A 21,468-nucleotide genomic window follows, 5' to 3' on the forward strand; every position below is an offset into this window, starting at 1 on the left:
CACCTCGTATAGCATGAGGTGTGGTTCATCTGCTAGGATCATTTGTGTACATCTCAGATGATTAATTCCTTGCCATTGCATGGCTTCCTCAGGTCTGGCCAACCCTGTGCCCGTAGCAGATAGTTTTTTAAGTAGAGAAATGCTTTTCCCTCACTAAAGTCTTTGAACATCAACTAGATGTTTTGGTTAAAATTAATGGTATGTGAATACACAGTAGGTGCATCTGGTATCCTTTTTGGCCTTAACTTTTAAGAAATTATATCTATGTATGCTGTCTGATTGGTTAAGGCTGGGGTGGTTATTTAGGAAAGTCCTCTTTTCTGTTCTGAAAAATGGCCTGACTCCCTTTGAGGTCTTGTTCTGACAGCCTGAGAAAATCTTACTCTCTACAGACCAGAAGTCCAGCTTGCTTTAGTTTAATTTCAAACAGCAGTGAACAAAGACAGTCAAATGGTGCATTTCCATGTGTAAAAACCATGCAATTCTATAGGCTGAGCTCAACTGAATGTCTGTACTGCCTGAAAGAATAGCCTCTTCAATCATCTTTCTGACTCTGTATGGAAACTACCAGTGCAAAAGTAAAGGTAACTAATATTAAGTGGTTTTTTGGTAGTTAAACTAGCTCAACAGCCAATGGATTCCTGTCTTGCTGTGTGCTGGTACGAGAGGATCATTCTTTCTACAGTGGCTTTTTCCATGTCAGTGAAGTCAAACTCAGGTATTCCTGAGTTTGAATTCTTTTTCAGAAAGTGTTTAGCCCTTAAGTCTGTCTACTTCAGCAAAATAACAAATCCTACCTTCAAAATACAGACTTTACAGCCTCAGGGGCCCTGTGATATAAGTGACACAGAACCTGACCTTCTCTATATTCAAGCAAGTATTTGTAAATGTTTATGTGCATAGGATTGTAATATAATATGTATTTTAAGAAAACTTTTGCTTCACTGGAGCTAGAATTTCACCATACAGGTATAGACAGGTGTGCAAAACCAATGCATGCATGAAATGTTAAGTCAAAGTTCTGCAATTTGTGAAATATGCAGCGGCACCACAGAAACAGACATCATATAAGCATTGGTGTTTGATAATTATCTTTCACATTATGATAAAAACCAGAGATGTTTCAAAGGGTTTTTTTGAGAAGGGGCCTTTGCAGAAACACCATAAGTAATCAAGATTCACTCTGTGCATATCAGAGAAACAGTGCCACTTGCTCATGTCTGGCTTCATCCTGTAAAGTGGAAAACAGCAGCAATTGTGTGAGTATTCAAGTGCTATGTGTTGTTCTGCATCTTTCTTCTTTGCACCCCAAACTAAAAACTTTCAAGCAAAAATAACTGAAAAACAGAATACTGTGTTTCTAAGCTGAGTTAGTCCTTAAAAATTCGACTGAGCCATTTAGATAACATTCACAATACCCGCAGCTCCAGGGCACTTTAGAGAATATGTTTCAGCACAGAGACATTTGAAACAAAAAATTGTAATGTTCTAAATGGAATTGGATGAGCAAAACCATGTCATACAGAGATGAAATATAAATAAGTGCTTTAGGCCCACTCCATGAAAAATGTATGTGCTTTTTTAAAAAGAATTTTTATTCTGCAATGGTTTAATTTCTGTAGAAAACAGTAGTTGGTTGTGAGTTGTTTTTGTTGTGTTTTCTTTTTTTCTTCCAAGTGCGTTCTTTCAGAATGTGCTTTTGCCACTCCATAAAGCCTTCTTTCTACTAAATGTCTGTCTCTCTATTAAGCCCCCAAGGAACTGTACAAGCCAAAGGCAGATGGAAACAATAGGCATTCCATGTTCAAATGTACAACCTACAGAAAGTTCATTTGTCAAAAGTCTGAGGAACACTTCCAAGGAGGATGCTTCATAAACAACATCCACATGGGGCAGATCTGACTTGTGCTACCACTTTTCATGCACACATTCCATAAGAATTTAATAGGACGTTTACTCTTCAATTAATAGTTAAAGCAACATTTACAGAAGCTTGTTCCAAATCCCAGTCTCATTTTTCTTTTCCTTCCCCTCCCACTCTACATTTTATATCTCTTCACCTTTTACGTGCACCAACTACTTAACTCCTTTTGACTGAAAACTTATCCTAGCCCCTCTATTAAGAGCAAATCAGTCTCAGACTTCTTGAACTCTTTATTCTCTTACACTTTTTGAACTCTATTTTTGTATCTGTTGGAATTGAGCTCCACCTTCACTGGTGAGTATGCTAATCCTACCACAGTGTCAGTCTTTTAGATATCAATAACTAATGCCAGTATTGTAGTGTTGAAAGTTAATCTAACCTTCTGACTCATGCTTGGAAGAGAGAAGTTACTCTGGTTGGTGCAGACAGCATACCTGCAGACAGCATACCTGCTTTTTAAAGCTAATTACTTATGGTGAAGATTTGCCTTCATTCCTTGGCATTGTATTAATTAAATATTTTTAACATGATTAAGACACTGATTCTCTAAAGCTGTGAAAACACTTTGGCTCCCATGGACTTCAACACCTTCCCCGATCAAACCTCAGATTAGGGGCAAGGAAAACAGGCTATAGGGACCCTGCTTTGAGTACCATCGATACCTGAACTTGTTCAGGAGTCATCCAGAGCTAAGACCAGCAGAGCTGAAAAGATATTAGCCAGCTATTCTACCCTACCTTCTGCCAAAATAGGCAGCTGATTCAGAGGGCTCTCATCATACAAATTGTAGTACCCACCTTCTATATTAGGCCAATTTGAATTTGCCTACCAAATCTGGTATCTGGTGCTTAAAATAGCATGTAGTAGTTTTTGGTGCCCAAATGAGATGATTAAATTATGATATTAGAAAATTAGTCACCCACCAAATTCAAGATTCAGTTTTGATTCTGTACTTAATCAATGGCCATGTATTTCTCTGCAAAATAACAAAGTGTTTGAAGGTGACTTGAAACCAGAGGTACATTACATATATTTCTACACATAATCTAGCACTAAAAAATGCAAAACCAGTTCTTAGTCTCTGGATTTCAAAAATGGTATTTGCAAATAATAGACTGGAAAAAGTGAAAACCACCCCAAAGAGTGGAAGCTACTCAATGGCAGCTTGCCATGTGCCAAAGAACATTGTAATTTCTGCCCAAGAGACATCAAAATCGTCTGAATGAGCATTCACTCAAAACTTGGAATTCCCCCTTTCCTGAGCTGCATAGAGGATAGAGGTGCAGCGGCGTGAATGAGCATGAAGCCAATGGCATGTTAACAGCTTTGGATAAGGTTTCAGTGGAAGTTCTTGCCTCAGATACTAAGATGACCTGTAAACTTTTGTCTGTTAGGATTATGGAAGTCGGCTTTCCAGGGTCTGACCAGTACAAGAAGGGAAGTTGCAGTCTGATCCTCGTGTAAAGTTGGGTAGAAGTGCAGAGTGAATGTGGTTTATAAACGGATCCAGGTCTTTTCACTGGCGCTCCTAAGTGTGTTTATGGCTGTCACAGGAGCTTTCACCTGCCCGGCTTGGGGCCAAAAATCTTCATCTGCAAGATGCTGATGCAGTCTATGTGTTTCATTGCCCTCTGGTGGTGCGTCGACCAGAGCAGAAGGCTATTGCTGTTCCCAGCTGCAGGAATCCATGCTACTGGTGTAAGAGAAACAGGTGCTACAGGAAGTGACAAAAAATCCAGCAAGGTCAGGGCCTTATTTTTTAGGAATTGTTGTCTGATGTTGCTTTAGTTTACTGCAAGAGTTTAAAAGAAGAACAGTGGGCTAAAGTCTGCTGCCAGTTACCCTGTGCAAATCCAGACTTCTGCTGGAGCCAGACTCAGCAGTCTGGATTTATACCTGCGCAAAAAAAGTTGGAAAGTGGCTTGAAAAGACAGGGAAACCCTTAAACTGCTTGACTATTACAATAGCAAGGTTACAAGTTTGCCCTTGCAGCACATAGGTAGCTTCTTAGAGCACAAGAAAGAAAAGAAAATTCTCAGTGATTATCCAAGTGTATTTAGTACTGTATGGTCTCTGAAGCCAATATTCAAGTAGGCTGAATCTAGAACCTCTTCTGTAATAGTCGTCATCTGGACTCTGAGGCTGGGCACCTCACCTCTAAGGTGCCACAGCCTTAAATCAGCCCTTACACCTTACACTGGATTCTAGCAGATGAAGTCATCTGCTTCTTTCAGTTGTGCTGGTACTAGTACAGTCAACCTATATTTACAGCTGAGGATCTGCAGTCTCAGATGTGAGAGAATAAGAGCATTATACTGTAAAACATTACTATTTCATTCTTGCTAAAAAGGGTTCTGAGGAGAAAAATACTCTGAAAAGAAGGGATAGTCTAGGAATCAGATACTGTAATTTTACTTTATGTTGGCCAACTTTATGCTGGTTGACTTCAGTGGCTGTCTGCATATATATTATAGATCATTTGCATGTCTGTGGTATTTTTATAGATGGGGAAGAAATCAAATCTATTTAAGTGTGCTTCCTGGAATAGGTCTTTGCAATCCATGGCAAAAGCATGTTAGGAAGTAATCCAGAGAAACAATGGTTTTTCCATTTATGCTGCAAGTTTTTTGTCTCCCCAAGATTATCTGTTAGCAGAAAGAAGTCCAGATCAGGAGAGGCAATGGAGAATTTTCTTTGTGGATTGTTTGTATCTCAGCTACTTTTACTTGCATTTGTCATGGAATATATTAAAGTAGTCATATTGCAGAGTCCACACAGCATGTCAGCTTTGAGACAGGCACTCTGAAATGTGCTCACAGATGATAAATTGCACACTATGTCAACTACATCTTTGTCATGAGATTCTGTTTTCTATTTATAGTTGAAATGAAACACTTGAGAAAATTCTAAACCAGAGCAATTTCACAGAAATCTCACAAATTTTTCCTTATGTGTATATCAGTGAAAAGACCCTCCTGTGCTATCTCTTTGCTCTGTGGGATTCCAACAATCAACTTCTGAGATCAAAGTAGAATGCTCTCAAGATTGTGGAACTTATAATTTGCCCATGTAATCTAGCTGGTGTGCCTTTGGAGTATGTTTCCTTTTAAACATGAAGGAGAAAGAGCATGTAACCAGAGAGCAGAGTGCAAATGCATAAAAAATTTGATACAGTTTTTGGGAATCAAAACACATTATCTCCATAAGAGAAGAGATTATTTCGTTTCTTTGGCTTGTCGTGCTAGTTTTTTTTTAAGCTGTCTGTGCAGTACTTTGCTTTTGTTTTACCCTCTTTCTAGGATGATTATTTTTCAGTTGTGCATCTTAAACACATAATCTGCTGCAATGGAGTAGTGGGTAGCAAAAATTGAAAAAAGGCACTAGGTATGCTTTGCAGCTAGAAATGCTGCTGATTTTTTGCAATTTTTTTTTCTTTTTTCTCTGATTCCAGCAGCCTACTTTAGGAAAAGCGTGTCTGGGTAGCAGTAATGGTGCACTTTGGTGGGACAAAGTGCACCATTACTGCTACCCAGACACACTGGCCTAGACAGGGCAGGATATCCTGTAATCTGCTGAATTAATATTTAAGTTAAGTAGGCCTTGTGATGTCTTTCTTCTACCTTGGATACTCATATCTTCATGGACAGAAAGGACAAGGAAAGTTTCTCAAAGAGAATCATCCAAGCAAGAATGGGTAAAGTACATGCAGGAGAGAGGAACCAGTCAGAATCCTATGTACAGGATTCAAACAACAGCTTGCTTGAGAAAGAGCTTGTATCTTTCTGCATGGTGAACAGACCATTTGCCCAGGAGGATCCAGGATCCAGATCTCTGAACCCCACTTGCTGGGGAAACCTGGAGCAAAAGCAAGTTGCAGCTTCCTTGCAGCTGTGGAAGAGGTTTTGTATGTGACACCAATAGAAGTGTTTTCATTTCTGTGGCCTTTGTGGCTATCGCTTACTACTTCTGGGCTTCTCAAAGTGTGCCTTCTACCCAGCTGTCCTTTGTTAAATCTAAGAGGAGATTTGGCAATTTATTTGAGATTTTTGTGTGTGTGTATATACATGTCTCTAACTGATTTGAAAGCAGTTCTAACTTGAACACTAGAATGGCCTGTGAACCTGAAGATATCAATACTTGTTCAAAGTGTGTGTTCCTACTTCTGACTCAGCTCTAAAACTGTAGTTTTAGAAAAGAGAGGCCTTGGATTTAACTTCCCTTCAGCTCTGTAACCTCAGCCATCCATTGATCAGAGTGCCATGATCTAGTTTAGAAGTGCACATGTCGGGCATTAACTGACAAAGAAACCATTGAAACATCAGTGTACCAATCTGGAAAGGTTAAGACAGTTACTTAAACTCAGTTTGACTAGAAAAGTAACTGACAGTATTTAGCAACATTTTTGCAGCTAGTGAGCCAATACCTTGTGCCCTGTCTTGAAAATTGGTGCAATAAGTGTCTTTCCTTAAAAATTGTCTTATGGAGGAAGAGATCTCTAAAAACTACATATATATTAAAAAAAAAAAAAATCCTGATGTTAATAAGATTACCAAGGGGAACATAAAATCCATTTTCCTTGTTTGGAGTCAGTACCATAAAAACAATTTGGCCTTTTTTTTAATTATTAAAAAAAAATATTAAAAACCCATATAATTTTTAAATAATTTCTTTTCTCTCTTCCATCTCTCCTTACTAATTTCTGGCTCTTTCCTTTTGTTCCTATTCAATACACTTTCTCTACACACTTTTCTTTCATATTTTGAATGACCTTAGAAAGTGAACCTCCCACCATGGCACATTGGGTTTGCTCATACTGCCAGTTTTCTGACAGCATTATGTTTATTCAGGCAGCCTCCTCCTCTGCAACAGGTCTGTCCTGTTTAACTAAATCTTTTCACCCAGAGCAGCAATAGTGTTTTGCTTAACTGGTGTGTTGGCAGAGATTACTGTCTGGATGCTGATGTGATATGCACTTGGGTCAGCATCTTCAACTTTTACTTCATGGCTTTGTTGTTAGCTATTTCTTTAAAATACTTGATTGTTAAATTTGCTGTCATGAGAAATAAGCTAACTAGCATCAGGCTCCAAAGCTGTTGAGGGGGGAGGGTTACCCACTTGAAAACAAGCAAGAAGTCTTACAAATATTTGGACTGATTAATTCACCAGCTTTTCTTTACAGAACTCTATTGTGCTATAAAGCTATTCATTGACCAAGAGAGTACATTGTCCATTTAGTTACTGTTTTGTATCTTGTGTCAAACAAAAGACACTGCCTCCTACAACAGTAACAGCTGAATATTTTTACTGCTCATGCAGTTTCCTCTTCTAGCTGCTGGATCATCAAAAATTCTAATCAACTCTGATCTAACGCAACGTACTACATGGCATTCATCATCTGTTTTAGCCTTTAATGCACCATGCAGGTTTTAATCAAAGGTATGCAACCATTAGCAAAAAAGAAAGACAAGAATTATGATGGTGTCCTAAGCAGAGCTCTTAAGCCAACATCACAGGCAGCAGATAAGTTCACCTCCCCCTGCTGAGTGCAAATACAGGAGAATAAGATGGGTCTGTTTTTGAAATAATTGCAGGAGAGTGCCACTGAGGTTTCAGGGCCATGACTTCTGTTGTTTTCTCTCAGTATAACTGCTGAGACTTATTTGCTTGGCTTTCCTGAATATTGAAAACAAATGTTGGCACTGTAGCCTTAGTGTGGGGGGGCTGCTGGATCATCTACTCAGTTCAGCCTATGCCTATGTCTTCTGCTGTTGCCAGAGGGAGCCAAGGGCATTGGCAGTGACTGGCAAAAGAGCCCAGAGCCATCCTTGTGGCAGACAGGGCTTTGGGTCTCTCACCTCCTCCTAAGCAAACTCCATTAGTCACCCTTCTTCTTAAATGCAGGACTAGCAATGTCACTGTTGGATCCTGGGTAGAATTAGATCCATGTGCTCTTCTTCCTTGCAAGCAGTAAACTTATCCCATTTCTCCTGTATTTGTACTCTATTCCAGCACCCCTTGCTTCCCTGCTTGTTTGACCAGAGATACCCATCTCTGACAGGGTGGCAAGCAGCCCCCTTCTGCCTTTTCCTGACTCATTACTCACAAAACACCAGGGTTTCATTTGACTGTAAGGATACACATTCTGTATCATGTCAAGCAGTTTCTCTTCCTGCTTCCCCACCCACACCCGCCCAGTAAATCAAAACCAAGCAGCAACCAGCCACTAGCATGGTGTCAAGCTGTGAATCCAGATTGGCATGGGGAACAGGCACTGGTCCATACTGCAAAACTCTTTAATTTCTGCCTAACTGAGGAAAGGGTGAAAGTAGCCCTTTTTTTTTTTTTTTTTTTTTTTTTGGGGTGGGGGGGGTGGGGTGGGGAGCAGGCTGTGGACACAGTAGTGTGATCTTTCTCCTGTCATGTGAACTCATGAATGCCACCTTGCTGGAAGTGGCTCAGGTGAGGTTGGCAGACCTCACACTTTTTTACATGTCCTGAGCAATTCTATCAGATTTGAGGGTTCACTCCCCTAAGAAAACTGCTGTTGTTTTCTCAGCCTTCTCCGTTGCCCACTTCTTCCTTTGTTCAGGTATTGGCAGTGCAGTTTCAGGTCCTGATTTAAGAATGAGTGGTTGTGACCTGTGCCAGTTTGTAGTGTTTCCTTGAAGCCATGACGGCAGCAGGGAACAAAGCTATGTATGGTTCTTTGACTGTGCCCCATCTAGCTGGTATGGGTAGAGTGGGGAGCTGACAATTACCCAGGGAGTCCCAATTGAACTGAGTGATCTGGAGGCCTTTGGGCTTTTGAATCCATGCAAATGGTGTGTGGGTGGAGTTCTTCCTCAGGCCAGCTGATGTGGGATATGAACTTTGTAAATTATTTTGGGGTATGCAGGAGAATTTCCCCAAGCAGTGGCAAATGCAAAGTACTTTCTGTGGGCTCAAATCCCCTTTATAAATAATTTCCACTAGCTTGAGCTGGCTCTGGTCAGACATTAAAAATCAGCCTTTCTAATGTGTTGTCTGGGGGCCGATTCTGCTCGTGTGCTTTGTTCGTTGTGCAGCTGCCAGTGGGGGACAGGGCTCAGTAGGACTCAGTGTGTGCTTGCCTGCATCAGCTCCTGTGTTCAGCCTCCTGCCAGATGGAGGTCCCAGGCGTGCCTGGGCTTTCACACTAGCAGAAACCCTATGTAAATTGCTGGCTTTGATTTCCACATGGCCTTTAATGTGCAACATGTGCGTCTTTTAATGACCACCTCTGGCAAAAGCTTAATTTGGTTGGGGGTGGGAGGAATGGATGCTTTAAATCTACCTGTGCTTCCTGTGTCTGGCCTGTGCCCAGCTATGCATAGGAGCCAGAGATATTCCACAGCACCAAACATTGGGATTATATATTCAATTTCCTACTTAACTAGGCTAAAAAATAAACAAGTTTCTGTTGTTTTAACCCAGATAGGTCATGAGCTTTATCCAATTTCCAAGTATTGGTTCATCATTGCAGTGTATTGTTGTGAGATGCAGAGGTGGATAATCAGCAGCACAGTGTTGGAAGGATCTGGTTCCAGGTCACAGACAAGTAATGAAAAAACAGCAGTCACTGAGGATTTGATTTACACACTGCAATGGCTATGTGATAGCCCCTTTTGCAAGGAAGAAAGTGTCCCTCTGGAGACCTCATTCTAACCAGCAGCAAACGTTCGAGCTCCCTGGTGCTTCAGATGTCAATTATACCAAAGCCTCTTATTGTATAATGCAGGTCTGTCATAATAATACTGTCTGAGGCAGCAATAATAATGTTGAATGAATTTTCAAACAGTGGAGATGGGAGGGGGAGCTTGATCAATACAGTACTAATGATGGCCTTGTCTTTCACTGAAATAATTGTGATAGGGTTTATAGCACTTCCTTCCTATACCATGCTGTGCAGCAGTGTTAGTTTACTACCTGCTGTTATTGCTTTTGTATAAAAAGGTGTTAAAAAGAAACGTCTGTCAAGTTTTAAGGCTGCAAGCCTTAATGCAGCAGGGTTGTTCTACCCAACATGGTCTGAGGATACGAGAGGTACAGCACTCACAGGGAGAAGTGAAATCTTTTATTAGGCACACTGACACAGTCAAGAATAAAGAAGCTTTTGGGCTCAGAAATGTGTAGTAAGGTCCCAATTTTTCTAGCTGATTACTCATATTTTATTATAAAGGTGCCATTGGAAGGACAGATTTTTTTTCAAGCAGACTCATTCTGCTTGCTTGGATATACAAAGGTATCTGCTTTGAGAGGAAATGCAAATTCTTGAACACGTAAGGGTATGAAAGAAAAGCTCTCTGGCACTCTAGAAATCTTTTCTATTTATGTGATCCTATTTCTCACCTGATAATTATGGGGTTTTCTCTGTTACTCCACCATGTGTGTAGTATGCATACTAAGACCTGCAGGACCTATGTGAATGTTGGGGGAGAAAGCAGATAAAATCCTGTGAAAGAGGAAGATAACAGTATATTGGAAATTTAGTGTTGGTGGGGGGGGTATTTTGTTTGTTTTGTTGTGTCTGTCTTTGGTTTTTGCAGATTGTTGGGGTTTTTTGGTTATTTAATAAGTTCTAACATTTTCTGCAGTATTTTAGAGTAACTTTATTTCTCAATACGCTGGAATGATGAATTCCATACTTTTTTGGTGAAGTGAGAGAAATTGAAAGAAAATATAGCCAGAGTCTAATGATAAAAATCCTCTCTGTTGAAGCTTTTCATTACAGTACTTTTCAGAACAGAAAAGACAAACTGCTTTTGCAGTGGCACAAGTCCAATCTCAAACTAGAATCAATTGCTTTGCCAACGCTGAACACAAAGGATGTTCATTGTTTGCAAACTGAATTTTTCTTAGTGTGTGTGCACAAAACCAATGATCATATTATTATTTTTTTCCTTTAGAGAAACCCCTGCAGTGAAAAAACTGCAGCTGATTCTGTGCTCTTCATCCTGGTTTGCAGGAAGGCTTCTTGCTTCACAGTGTGATTTCTTCATAATAGCTACATGACAACAATATGCCAATATGTTGAAAAAAACAACATCCAAAGTTATAACACGGTTACTTATGTTAGCTACTCACTGCTGGGGTTTGATTTTTTTTTTCCTTGAGGAAATAAATTTGCTTTTGTTCATATTGTTTTGAGGCTCACCTTACTATGTACAACCAAACTTTTTCTATGTCTGTCTCTCCATCTATGTACTTACATTTTGACAGGAGTAGAGGGACCTTCCCAGGCCCATCCCCTCCTGCAACAAGTAACTGCATTGTATTATGCTTAGCATCAACCATCTTAAAAATGAGGAAAGGATTTCTTCCCTTGTTATATTTATGCAAAATCTGCCCCAGGGTCACTTTTTTCCCTGAAGCTTATGACCTTTTTTTCTAATATCTAAACATATTTCTGGCTGACTTCTCCCTATTGCTGTGCCAACATTGTTTTTACATTCCTCTTTCCTCCTATCATATACTTTGTCCTTGGTATGTTTGCAGAGTGTAATCACATCCCTTTCCATGTCTTTTGACACTGAGCCAGCATCTGAAAATTTTAAGGTCATTATGGGGTGGCAAAAACTCACCCAGACATTCATGTTTAATCCACACAGTGGATATGGCATCTGCCTGGAGTCATCCTGACTCTGACTGCATAATTTTGTCCCTTAGGGACTGAATCCCGACTGAACACCAGCAATGCTAATTTTGCGAAGATCTATTTATTTATTGGCCATATCCCTCCTGCACAGCATTGCCTGGGATTCCCTGATACAGAAAACAGCTCTGTGTAAGAGCACAGGCTCTACATGATCCATGGAAAACAGTCCCACTTGCTGACAAGAGAGTGAAAGTAACGTAGATGCTGCATTAACTTATGTAAGTATTAAAGCTGCCTCATTTGCTTATTTGAATCTCGCCTCTTTACACAACACCTCCCAGCTGGCTGCCGTTTCCTCAGAAGTCTTTGCAGCTGACTGATATGTTGTAAATTATTCTGTGGTTTGTGGAGGTGCTCCATATTGGTAATTTAAGCTGTGCAGCCTGTTTGTTATTGGTCATGTGGCACAGTTTTTCTTCTCTGAGTGAATGAGCTTAGCAGGTCAAAATTTTCTGTTGAATCCTCACAGGAAGTTATTTGAAAACTTTTTGCAGAATATGCAGAGTTAAAGATTTGCTGGCTCTTGCACATTTGCACTGGTACAACATGACCACAGAAATGCTGGTGGAAAACTTAATAGGGGGCTGTGTATGTAGTAGCACTAATTTGTTTTAGGGCATCCTACAGAAAATTACTTGCAGTATTCCTGAGCAATTATGTCAATACATCAGCATAAAAGCTTCCCTTGACATTTTCTGATATGTATCTCAAGCTGACATGCGTCTCTTCTGAAAATATTTGATAAACATTTAACCTAGGGCCGTAATGAGACTTTCTTTCCTATGTGTTATATATTCTCATACATTTTCTGATACCTAGTGTTACAGGATATTCCCTGGTTCTCATGGTAAGATGTTTCACAGTATCAGTTATGACATTTTTCAAGTAAAAGAAGCAGCATACATTTTGTGAAGCATTCTGCTTTGCCTCTATTTGCAGATTTTTTTGCCCCGCTTGTTCAGTAATTGGCAGTGCTGAGTAATTTGTAATCTGTCTTCCCACTGAACCAGTGAGTGTTCTGTGTGTGTATGCATATGTTTACAAAGTCTTAGGATTCATCTATGTGGTAACAAGAACCAAAGGAAATAACTGCATTCTAATTAATAATATTCTGATTAAGGTCTATTTGTAAACCCTAGTTTTGATGTAATTTAAGCTGAAAAAGAAATCACATTTAGCTGTACTAAAATGGCCCTGAAATCTCTGTCTCATGCTAACTACTGATGAAATGTTAAGAGTGTGATTTACAGCTGATTTAATTGGATTGGTTTCATTTACCATCTAAACAAGCCCTTAAATGTTGCAGTGTTTACCACCTGTTGTGACTTGTACCTTACAGAGATTTTTTGTTCACAGGTAGGAGGAGAGTGTGCACTGTAAAGAGAGAGGAAGAGGAGGGCTATAAATGTTCATCTCCATTTGTACATGCTTGAAACTTGACCCTGGAAAATTGTGAAGATTTTTCTAGAATTTATGATAATTTTTAATATGTTGGTGGGGATTTCTTCTAGTTTCTGACAAGTAGTGCGTTTACTTCTCATCAGCTGGGATAATTAATGTGGAAAAAGGTTTCATTGTTGTAGTTGTGTTATATAATGCTAGGTCTTCTGCTGTTTCTGTACCGATCTAGGTCTTGTAACAGGTTGTGAGCAACTCTGACAAACAATCCTGAAAAATATTAAGGATTTTTTTAAAATTTACTTGGAAGATGGATTTTTGGTGTTGAGTCTTTGCCATAGTCCGAGAGAAAGATAGGAGGTAGAAAGGTCTATACCAAGAAACCCCATGAGATATTTTGGTGTAATCAGGCTGGACTGCTGACACAAGCAGTCACCCTGCTTTTCTCATAGTCTTCTCTGTAAAATGTAATATGTTGAGTCTTCCTTTGCTAATCCCCTGCAATAGTTCTGTCTTATTTGCCATACTGCAGAACAGATGGGTCAAAGGAGATGATCCTCCCCTTCCCCCTCCTCAATCTTTGTTCCTCCAGAACCTGGAATTCTGGATCCTGTTCTGGGCTCCCCAGTGTCCAGCAAAGGGTCATGAAGATTGTTAAAGTCCTGGAGCATCTGGCATTGGAAGAGGATGACAGAGCTGGAACTATTTACCCTAGACAAATGAGAGTCTAGTGGGGCAGGTCTTTTCAATGTGCAAAAATATGTGATGAGGCAGTGGTAAAGAAGACAAAACCAAACTCTTCTCGATAATGCTCAGTGTAAGAGCAAGGGGTAATGAGCACAAACTGAAACACAGGAAACTTGAAAAACAACTTTCGTACTATAAAACTGGTTGAATACTGGAACAAGTTGCCTAGAGAGATTGAGGAGCCTCCATCCTCTGAGTTACTCAAAACCTTACTGGACCAACCTCTTTAGCTGTCCCTGCTTTGGACACAGATCTTGTATTAGACAATCTCCAAAGGCCCCTTCACACCTCAGCAGTTCCATGAATCCATCATTTTTGCACTGTTGTCTACTTAAGGTAAATTTGATTGTAGACTCTGGTAGATACATGCTTTTATGAGGGAACTAAACTGAAACAACAACAATGAAAAAATCAGTCTGAACTTAAACTGAGATAGCCGAGGTCACAACACCACCAGCAGACTTGGGGAAATATATGTAAAGAAATGTAGCAATCCAAAAGTAAGAAGTTATCCTCCTCCCTCCAGCGTGTGTTTGCCCTACTTCTACCATCTATTTCCTCCCTCTTTGACTCCAGGTAACTCTTTATTTTGTTGCTTCTCCTTTTTGATGTTCCACCTTTCACTGCATATTCTCTCTCTGCAGTGTTAAATATAACCAGCCCATTAGGCTCACTATTTTCTGCTGGGGCAGCAATCACAATTAAAATGCCCAACATTAGAGTCTGATTCTAGCAGAAAGCACTACTGGGACATGAGCTCAGTGGCAAAAGCAATGATCAAGGTTTCAATGATCAATGATCAGGATTTTCTCACGACCTTGTTGCATTCCAGAGATGCTGATATCTTTAGGCACCAAATTCTGTCATCTTATTCATACCTTAACTTCTTTCTTTGCTCCTTCCATTTCCCCACTACTTAGTCCCAAATTCCCTGTGTTCTCTAGGATGCCATAATTTAATTACCACTTCCTTTATTATTTCCCAGAGTTTTTCAGAATTATGGATCGTTCTGTCTACATACCACTGCTCAGCTCTTAACCACCACCTTATTCCACCCAGATTCAAGATGTAAATTGGAACATATTATTTGGGTGAAGGTCTCTGTTGCTCATATGCTGTCATCAGTGAGCATCTCAAATTGCTTTATACATTGGTTTTCACAGCATTCTTCTTTAATGGCTTCCAGCACATCCATTTTTAAGATTTAGTGGATTCAATTGCCAGATTAAATCAATAAATAGGTTTCTAAGACCCATGTGTTTATTGACTTTCATGTGCTCCCCCTCATTAAGGTTTTTTGTCATCTTTTTGTACTCAGAATTGTTATGATTCCTCTATCAGGTGAAAAGTAACCTAGATCATATCTGCCTACCTTGGACATATTCTCTTTTCTCCCAGTCTATCCCTCCTCTTCTTCTCCATTTTTCTAACTCTGGATGAATCTATCATATATTGTCATTTACAATTTATAGATATCTTTTATATAGCTATGTAGTTTATATTTCGTAGTGTCTATAAATGCCTTATAATTTGTTTTATTCCTCCAGAATGGCCCCTCAGAATTTTAAAAAGCCAGACACAGCTTTTAGGATGCCAAATGGAGTCGTTAATTGGATGACCCATTTGTGCCTGCAAGTGATGATGCTGCTTCTCTGTACAAACAGGTACAGAGGTACAAACTCTTCTCATACATAGAGACTGACAAGCCATTAGTAGCATTACTTGGAATTTTTGTTGTTTTTGGTGGTACAGAGGCCATTAAGAAAGAAACAAATTCAATTTATAAATAGGTTATGAATTCTACTAAAAAATAATCTGTCCATGTCTTCCTAATTCTGAAAACACTGAAGTTTTGTGCTGTTTTTGTATATTAAAATAATACTAATTTAAAAAAAAACCCACAGGTTTTTGGGGAGAAAGACCTCATTATGTTTGTAAAAGTGTGTGTATATGCTGGCTTTAAGTAATATCTTTCTCTAAGAGAATATGTTTACATTTTCATGCTTTTAAAGGTTTTATTAGTATTAGCTAGGACATTGTGCCTGGCAGTGTTGTCTGTATTTTGTGAGCCTACTGAATCCCAGAATTATTGGAGTGTTCTCCAAGCTGATGAGTAGCTTCCCTCTACAGTCAGAGCCCATCATCACAGACTCCCTTTGTGATGAATTTTCTAGAGCCATCCAGAAATAAAAACTATAATCGCTCAATCTCTTACTTGGAGCCTAAAAGCAACTTGTTCTGTCAAGGTAATAATGTGAAAGCCTTGGATATACTTTTCACTTGTCCTTTTTGGCAAAGAGGAGGCAGGAAAAGGTGGGATTTTTTTCCTGATGTTTCTAGAAACACCAACATTTTTCATTTCATTTGGTAACAGCAAGGATTTCTGCTTCTGAAAGTTATATTGTGGGGAACATTCCCACTGAGTAAATTGAAGTTAAATCTGTATTTCTTCCTCCTTGGGTTAGAGTATGCCACAGAAAATCACAGGGAGACTTGTGTTGTCTCAGAGACATGCAGGTGGAGCATGCAGGTATGAGGGCATTGAAGGTAAAACCTGAAGTGCAAATAAATCTTGATGATAAAGCTCATTGAAAGAAATTATAAAGATTTTAAATTTACACATTAATTTGCATCAGGATGCTGACAGCAATTAGATTTTGCATGCCTACCACTTTATAGCAGATTAATCCACTTCTTTTTGTCTTTTGAGTGGAAAGTGTAGTGTACAGAACTGAACTGAAATGCTGTAATTCGTGGTAGGACTGAAGATCCTGGAGAGAGAACACGATTGTGGTGTGGCATGGTATATGTAGTTAGGTACATTTGGCCTTTCCACAAGCTTCCTTCTGAAATCCCTTTTGGCTTTTAGTTCTCCTCCACAGGCAACTTGTAAATATTTCAGCAGAGATTATATTGCAGTGAATCTCTTGCAAATTAAGTGTGATATGACCAAGTTAAATTCTGTTTCCAGTACTGTTTTAGATTTAGAACAATTAATTGCAGCAATGATAAAATCAATGGAAATTGCATGCAGAATGGGAGCACTAGAGCAAAGGAATGAACACTATTGCAAGTAATGGAGGTAATCATTGCCTGGCAAATGTAGTCAGAATTCTTCTGGACTAGAATTTTCCTGAACAATGCACTTAAGTTGCTTAAATCTTAGTTAAATCAACACATTTTGAAATTGCAGGAGAATCTGACTGTTTAGATAATCTTTGTAGCCAATTTATTGTAACAGACTTCCTCTGAAAAGAAATATTTTATCTGTTTAAAGGCTTGCCCCTTCCTCAAAATTCTTGTAATTCTATTGTTCTTAAAGCTATTTAATCACTTTAGCAAAATCAACATGGAAAAATGAAAATCAACATGGAAAAAATGGGGTCTGCCAATGGAAGAATGAGTTAGAAGGCACTGATCTATAGAGAATGCTTTTCTAAGAAGTATTGTTTGTCTCATGACTGTTGTCCACTGCTAAAAAAAGCGAAACAGCCTACTTAAAATTTCTTTCTGAAGTGAAACAAAAATAACAATAATAACCAATGTTCTCTCAAATGTTTGTGTTTGTCAGTCTCATAATTATAGTATCATTAACTGGATTTTAGAAAATGTTTTTGCAGTGCTGAAATAATATTAAAATCATGAACACAGACCTGTGCACAAGATGAATGACATTATCCAAGGGATATCTATACTTTGTGGGTTTAAATATCAGGTTAAAGCAAATAGGCAAAATACTTCTTGTGAGCATATGCCTCTTCAGATGTCAGTATGGTTCTTGATGAATCTTCTGTTGGTATCTTTGCTAAAATTTGCTCCACTGCCAAGTAACACAGAAACATGAAGTCCTACACATGAGATGCAAGAAAGTGTGTAGAGGGTTTTGGGAATTTGGATTGCTTTTGTGGGTTGAAGTGTTTTTATCGTTTTTTTGTTTTCTGCAGGATAATTTCTGCTGATTCAGTAAGGTTGTTGCTCTGGGTTGATGGTGTTGAGAATCTAAAAAATCCTTCTGATGGCTCTACTTTGTTCCTTTGTCTCTTCTATCTTCAAATCCATAAGTCACTCATGCTTCTGTTTTGTGAGGGGATTTATGGTTAAACAGTCTTTCAGGCTTGGAATTTGGCACATTAGACTCCTGTCCACTTGCATATGGGCAAGAGTAATGAGCTGCCTTTACTACAAGGTGGTCTTCAGACTTTTTAAGGTCTACAAAACAAACCTAAATTGCTTGTTAATTCGAGGGAAGCTGTGGATAGCAAGGCTGCCTGCAATTTTACTGTTTCTTTTAGTAGGGCTGGTTGTGGCCAGGTAAAGAAACATTGCTGCTTCAGGAACATATTTAAATCATCTACTCCTTTTTAGAAGCTGCCAGTTGCATAGTCAGTCTTGTGTTTCATGTACATCTAAAGGCTTCATTGACTCGTGCCAAGAGATGGAAACTAGCCTGCTTGTTTTAATACATTCCTGATGATTTTGATGGAAAATCTAAATGTGTGAAGAACACAAGATCCTGCCCACTAGCAGCCAAAAGGATACCATTTCACATTTGTTACTCTTGGGAATCAGGAGAAAAACAAACAAAGCAAAAAACCCAAACAAACAACCCCCAAACCCAACAAAACAAGAGTAAGACCAAGCTCTTGAAATTACAAAAAAAAAAAAAAACAGAAAAAAACCAAAACAAACAAACAAAAAACCAAAAACAAAAAAAACCCCAAACAAAAAACAAAAAAAAAACCAAAAAAAACCAACAACAACAAAAAAAAAAAGAAAAAAAAGGAAGAAAAGCTGCAGTTAATGTGAGAGCCATACATCATTGAGATCTTCCAATCTTATAGAATCACAGAGCAGCCCAGGCTGGAAGGGGTCTTGGAAGGACCTTTTGTCCAGGCTTTCATGGAAGAGGAAGCCTAGACGAGATTATCCAGTACCCTGTTCAGGCTTCTCAACAGCAAAGTCTTCTGGTTCCCCATACCCTGTAAGGGGGAGAGCTGAGCAGTGCTTCCTAGCCTGCTTCATCTGATTCTTGTGTCGGTGGTTTTGATCTGGTAGTTATTCTTTTTTTATTGCTTGTTTTTATATTAGACACTTAGCTTTTCTTTGCAATTAGACATCATGATTATAGTATCCTTTTATATTACACTGGAGTGTTCCTTTAATGTAGAAATCAAATAAACAAAACACTTAAAATACAGAAAAAAAAATTACAACAGTAATGCTTGGGTCCGAAGGAGCAAAGAATTGGGAAAAACCAAGTTGTAGATATTGCTTTTGGCATCAGCAACACAGTTCATATTTTTTATTATCCTCCAAATTAGGTTTATTCATTTATTACAATTCAGTCAATGAATTAAATATAAAACCAATCCAGATTTTTAAAGACAGACATGTGTTGTAGTTAAACACAACTTTTTTGTTGTTTTTCAAATGCTGAAAAACATTTTTCTTCTTAGTGTAAATGTTTTCTAAGGAAAAGGTTATGTGGGGTGAGAACACTTGGGGCAGAAGAATAAGTAGTAGAGTATTTAATAGCACAGAGCAGGGCCGTGCTGTTCCTCCGTGGCAGCATCCACACAGTGATCAGCCTTCCCTTTATCTAAGGAACAACACATTTATTCCACGTGGTCCCATCTGGGAGTTTGTTTCAGAACAGTATTACCTTCCTCATGATAAGAATCTCTGCTTGTGAAATTATTTTGGAAAAAGGCCATCTGCTAGGGAAAATAATAATAAAAAAATATGAATCCATGATTCAGATAATAAAACTTTGATTACTGCTCTCTTAGGAGGATGGATGAGGAAGCAACGGTCCAAGGAGCTGTCCCTGGAACATGTTTTAGAACAAGCTGTTGGGATTGACTGTAATGTCATGCAGAGGCTTGTTGTGTGAGGTACACCACTCAGATGGCTCTCAGGGAATGAATCAGGTCTCCTTCACCAGCCTTGGCTCCAAGTGCTTCCTGAACGGGGTATGAATAGTGAGGAGAGATTCCTTCCTGACATAAACACAATCAGCTCTTGGTGGCATCTAGTGGCTGGGATAATAGAGTGTAATACAACCACCCTGAGGAGACAAGTCCTCAGCTGTTTGTTGTACCCAAGATGGTTCAAACTAAAATGGTTTTACAGTAGTTCAGCAGCTAATATATCAGTGCCTGAACAGGAGTAGTAGTGCAGAGATGACATCTTATCAGTCAGGTATTAGTCACACCTTCTACAAAATCCCTGATCCCATTCAGCATAGAATTCTAAGTAATAGAAGATTTCAGTCCAAGGAAAGCTAAAAGTTGAATGAACTCTCATTTTTACATATTTTTAAAAACTAGTTTGATTCTCCCAGTTGCTTAAACAAGTATAAGTCAGGAATAACTTCCGGAGTGATTGCATTCCAGAGGAAGGTTAGTAAATGAAATAAATCCTCTACTTTGTTGGAGACCTGGGTGGAGGAGGACAATCATCCTGGTAAGTGCTGTGTTTGAAAGTGCACAGAAGATGAGATACACCAGCTGTGTTAAAACAAGACATTTTCATCTCACACATACACCCTGCAATTCTACTTTTTAATTTCTAGGCAATCACACTGCTGGAATCTTTTCCAGCCATTGAGTAAAATATATGTTTGTCTTGCAATTATGTAAATAAGGTAAGTGGTTAAGATTTAGATCTAGAATAACAATGTTAACATCATTGTCCCTTCAATAAACAGCAAGCAAGTTTTGGATGTAATGTTGGTTTTGCTCTGTATGTTCCATGAGACAGAAAAACACAGGCAGGCACAGAGATGATGTGGTATTCTTATTGTATTTAAAACAATATTTATCAGTGTAGCTCCTATTGCCTTTTACATGCATTTGAGGGAAAGCCCTGCTTCATCAATGGGAGTGTGTCAGAATTTTGTAATAAAGCATGCTGTGTAATATATTTAAACACAGTCCAAATTAATTAAAGTGTAGTGGACGTGAAAGATACATACTCAATGTGACATTTCAAATAGGGAGAAAATATGATAATGAGCTATTTCCATGTGTTGCCATCCTTCTGGTTAAATAATACTTCTGTTTTCAATGAAGCCACTGAGCAATAACATTCATTTTTGGAGTTCCACAGCGGTTAGAACTGATTGTATACAGGCTGTAATCATTATCCTAATTCTGCCCAGGAAACCCTCTCTCCCCACCATGGAGAAATTTGGAATAAAAAGTCTCGTTCCAGGAAAAAGAATTTCCAAATAATCCTGGGCACCAGATCAAAATATGAGTTCCAAATCCGTTCCTTTTTCTTAATAAGAATCAGCACTTTGAAAAATGCTGCTCTGCAAGGAAATAATTGCATTAGTCAGCCTCTTGGCACTGGCGTGGGCTGGAACCTTCTCTTAAAATGAGGCCCAGCCTCGCCCTGCAGTGCATCCAAATCCCCCAAAGATGCAAATAGACCCAAGACCCTTGGCTTTGTTCTTACAGGCAGAAAGCTAAAACATGGGACAAAAGAGAGAGAGTGACCTGGAAACACAACCTGTCTAATGCTGAGACAGCCTTGGGTAGGACAGGCATCTTTTATTTGCTGAAGAGTAGAAACCAAAATAGGAACTAGAAATAAGAGGTTACTGTTTTCATACTGTCCTTTCCTTCAGAAGGATCTGATCACACAGATGCAGGGCCTTTAGCTAACTGTACAGACCAAAGGAGTGATGATATGTATTTGCCCCTTGACAGGATTATAGTGC

General features: G+C 39.0%; 1 long non-coding RNA gene across 8 annotated transcripts in view; it reads left to right on the forward strand.

The window, feature by feature from the left end:
* Nucleotides 1-11,466: 11,466 nt before the first annotated feature.
* The window catches only part of LOC135302482 (uncharacterized), a 122,939-nt gene continuing 112,937 nt past the window's right edge, over nt 11,467-21,468 (forward strand). For all 8 annotated transcript variants that reach the window (XR_010364081.1, XR_010364080.1, XR_010364083.1 and 5 more), the window contains exon 1: nt 11,467-11,815. This is a non-coding gene — a long non-coding RNA (uncharacterized LOC135302482). The remainder of the gene's footprint in view (nt 11,816-21,468) is intronic.

Source organism: Passer domesticus, chromosome 1 (genome assembly GCF_036417665.1).
Source record: "Passer domesticus isolate bPasDom1 chromosome 1, bPasDom1.hap1, whole genome shotgun sequence".
Classification (NCBI taxonomy): Eukaryota; Metazoa; Chordata; class Aves; order Passeriformes; family Passeridae; genus Passer; species Passer domesticus.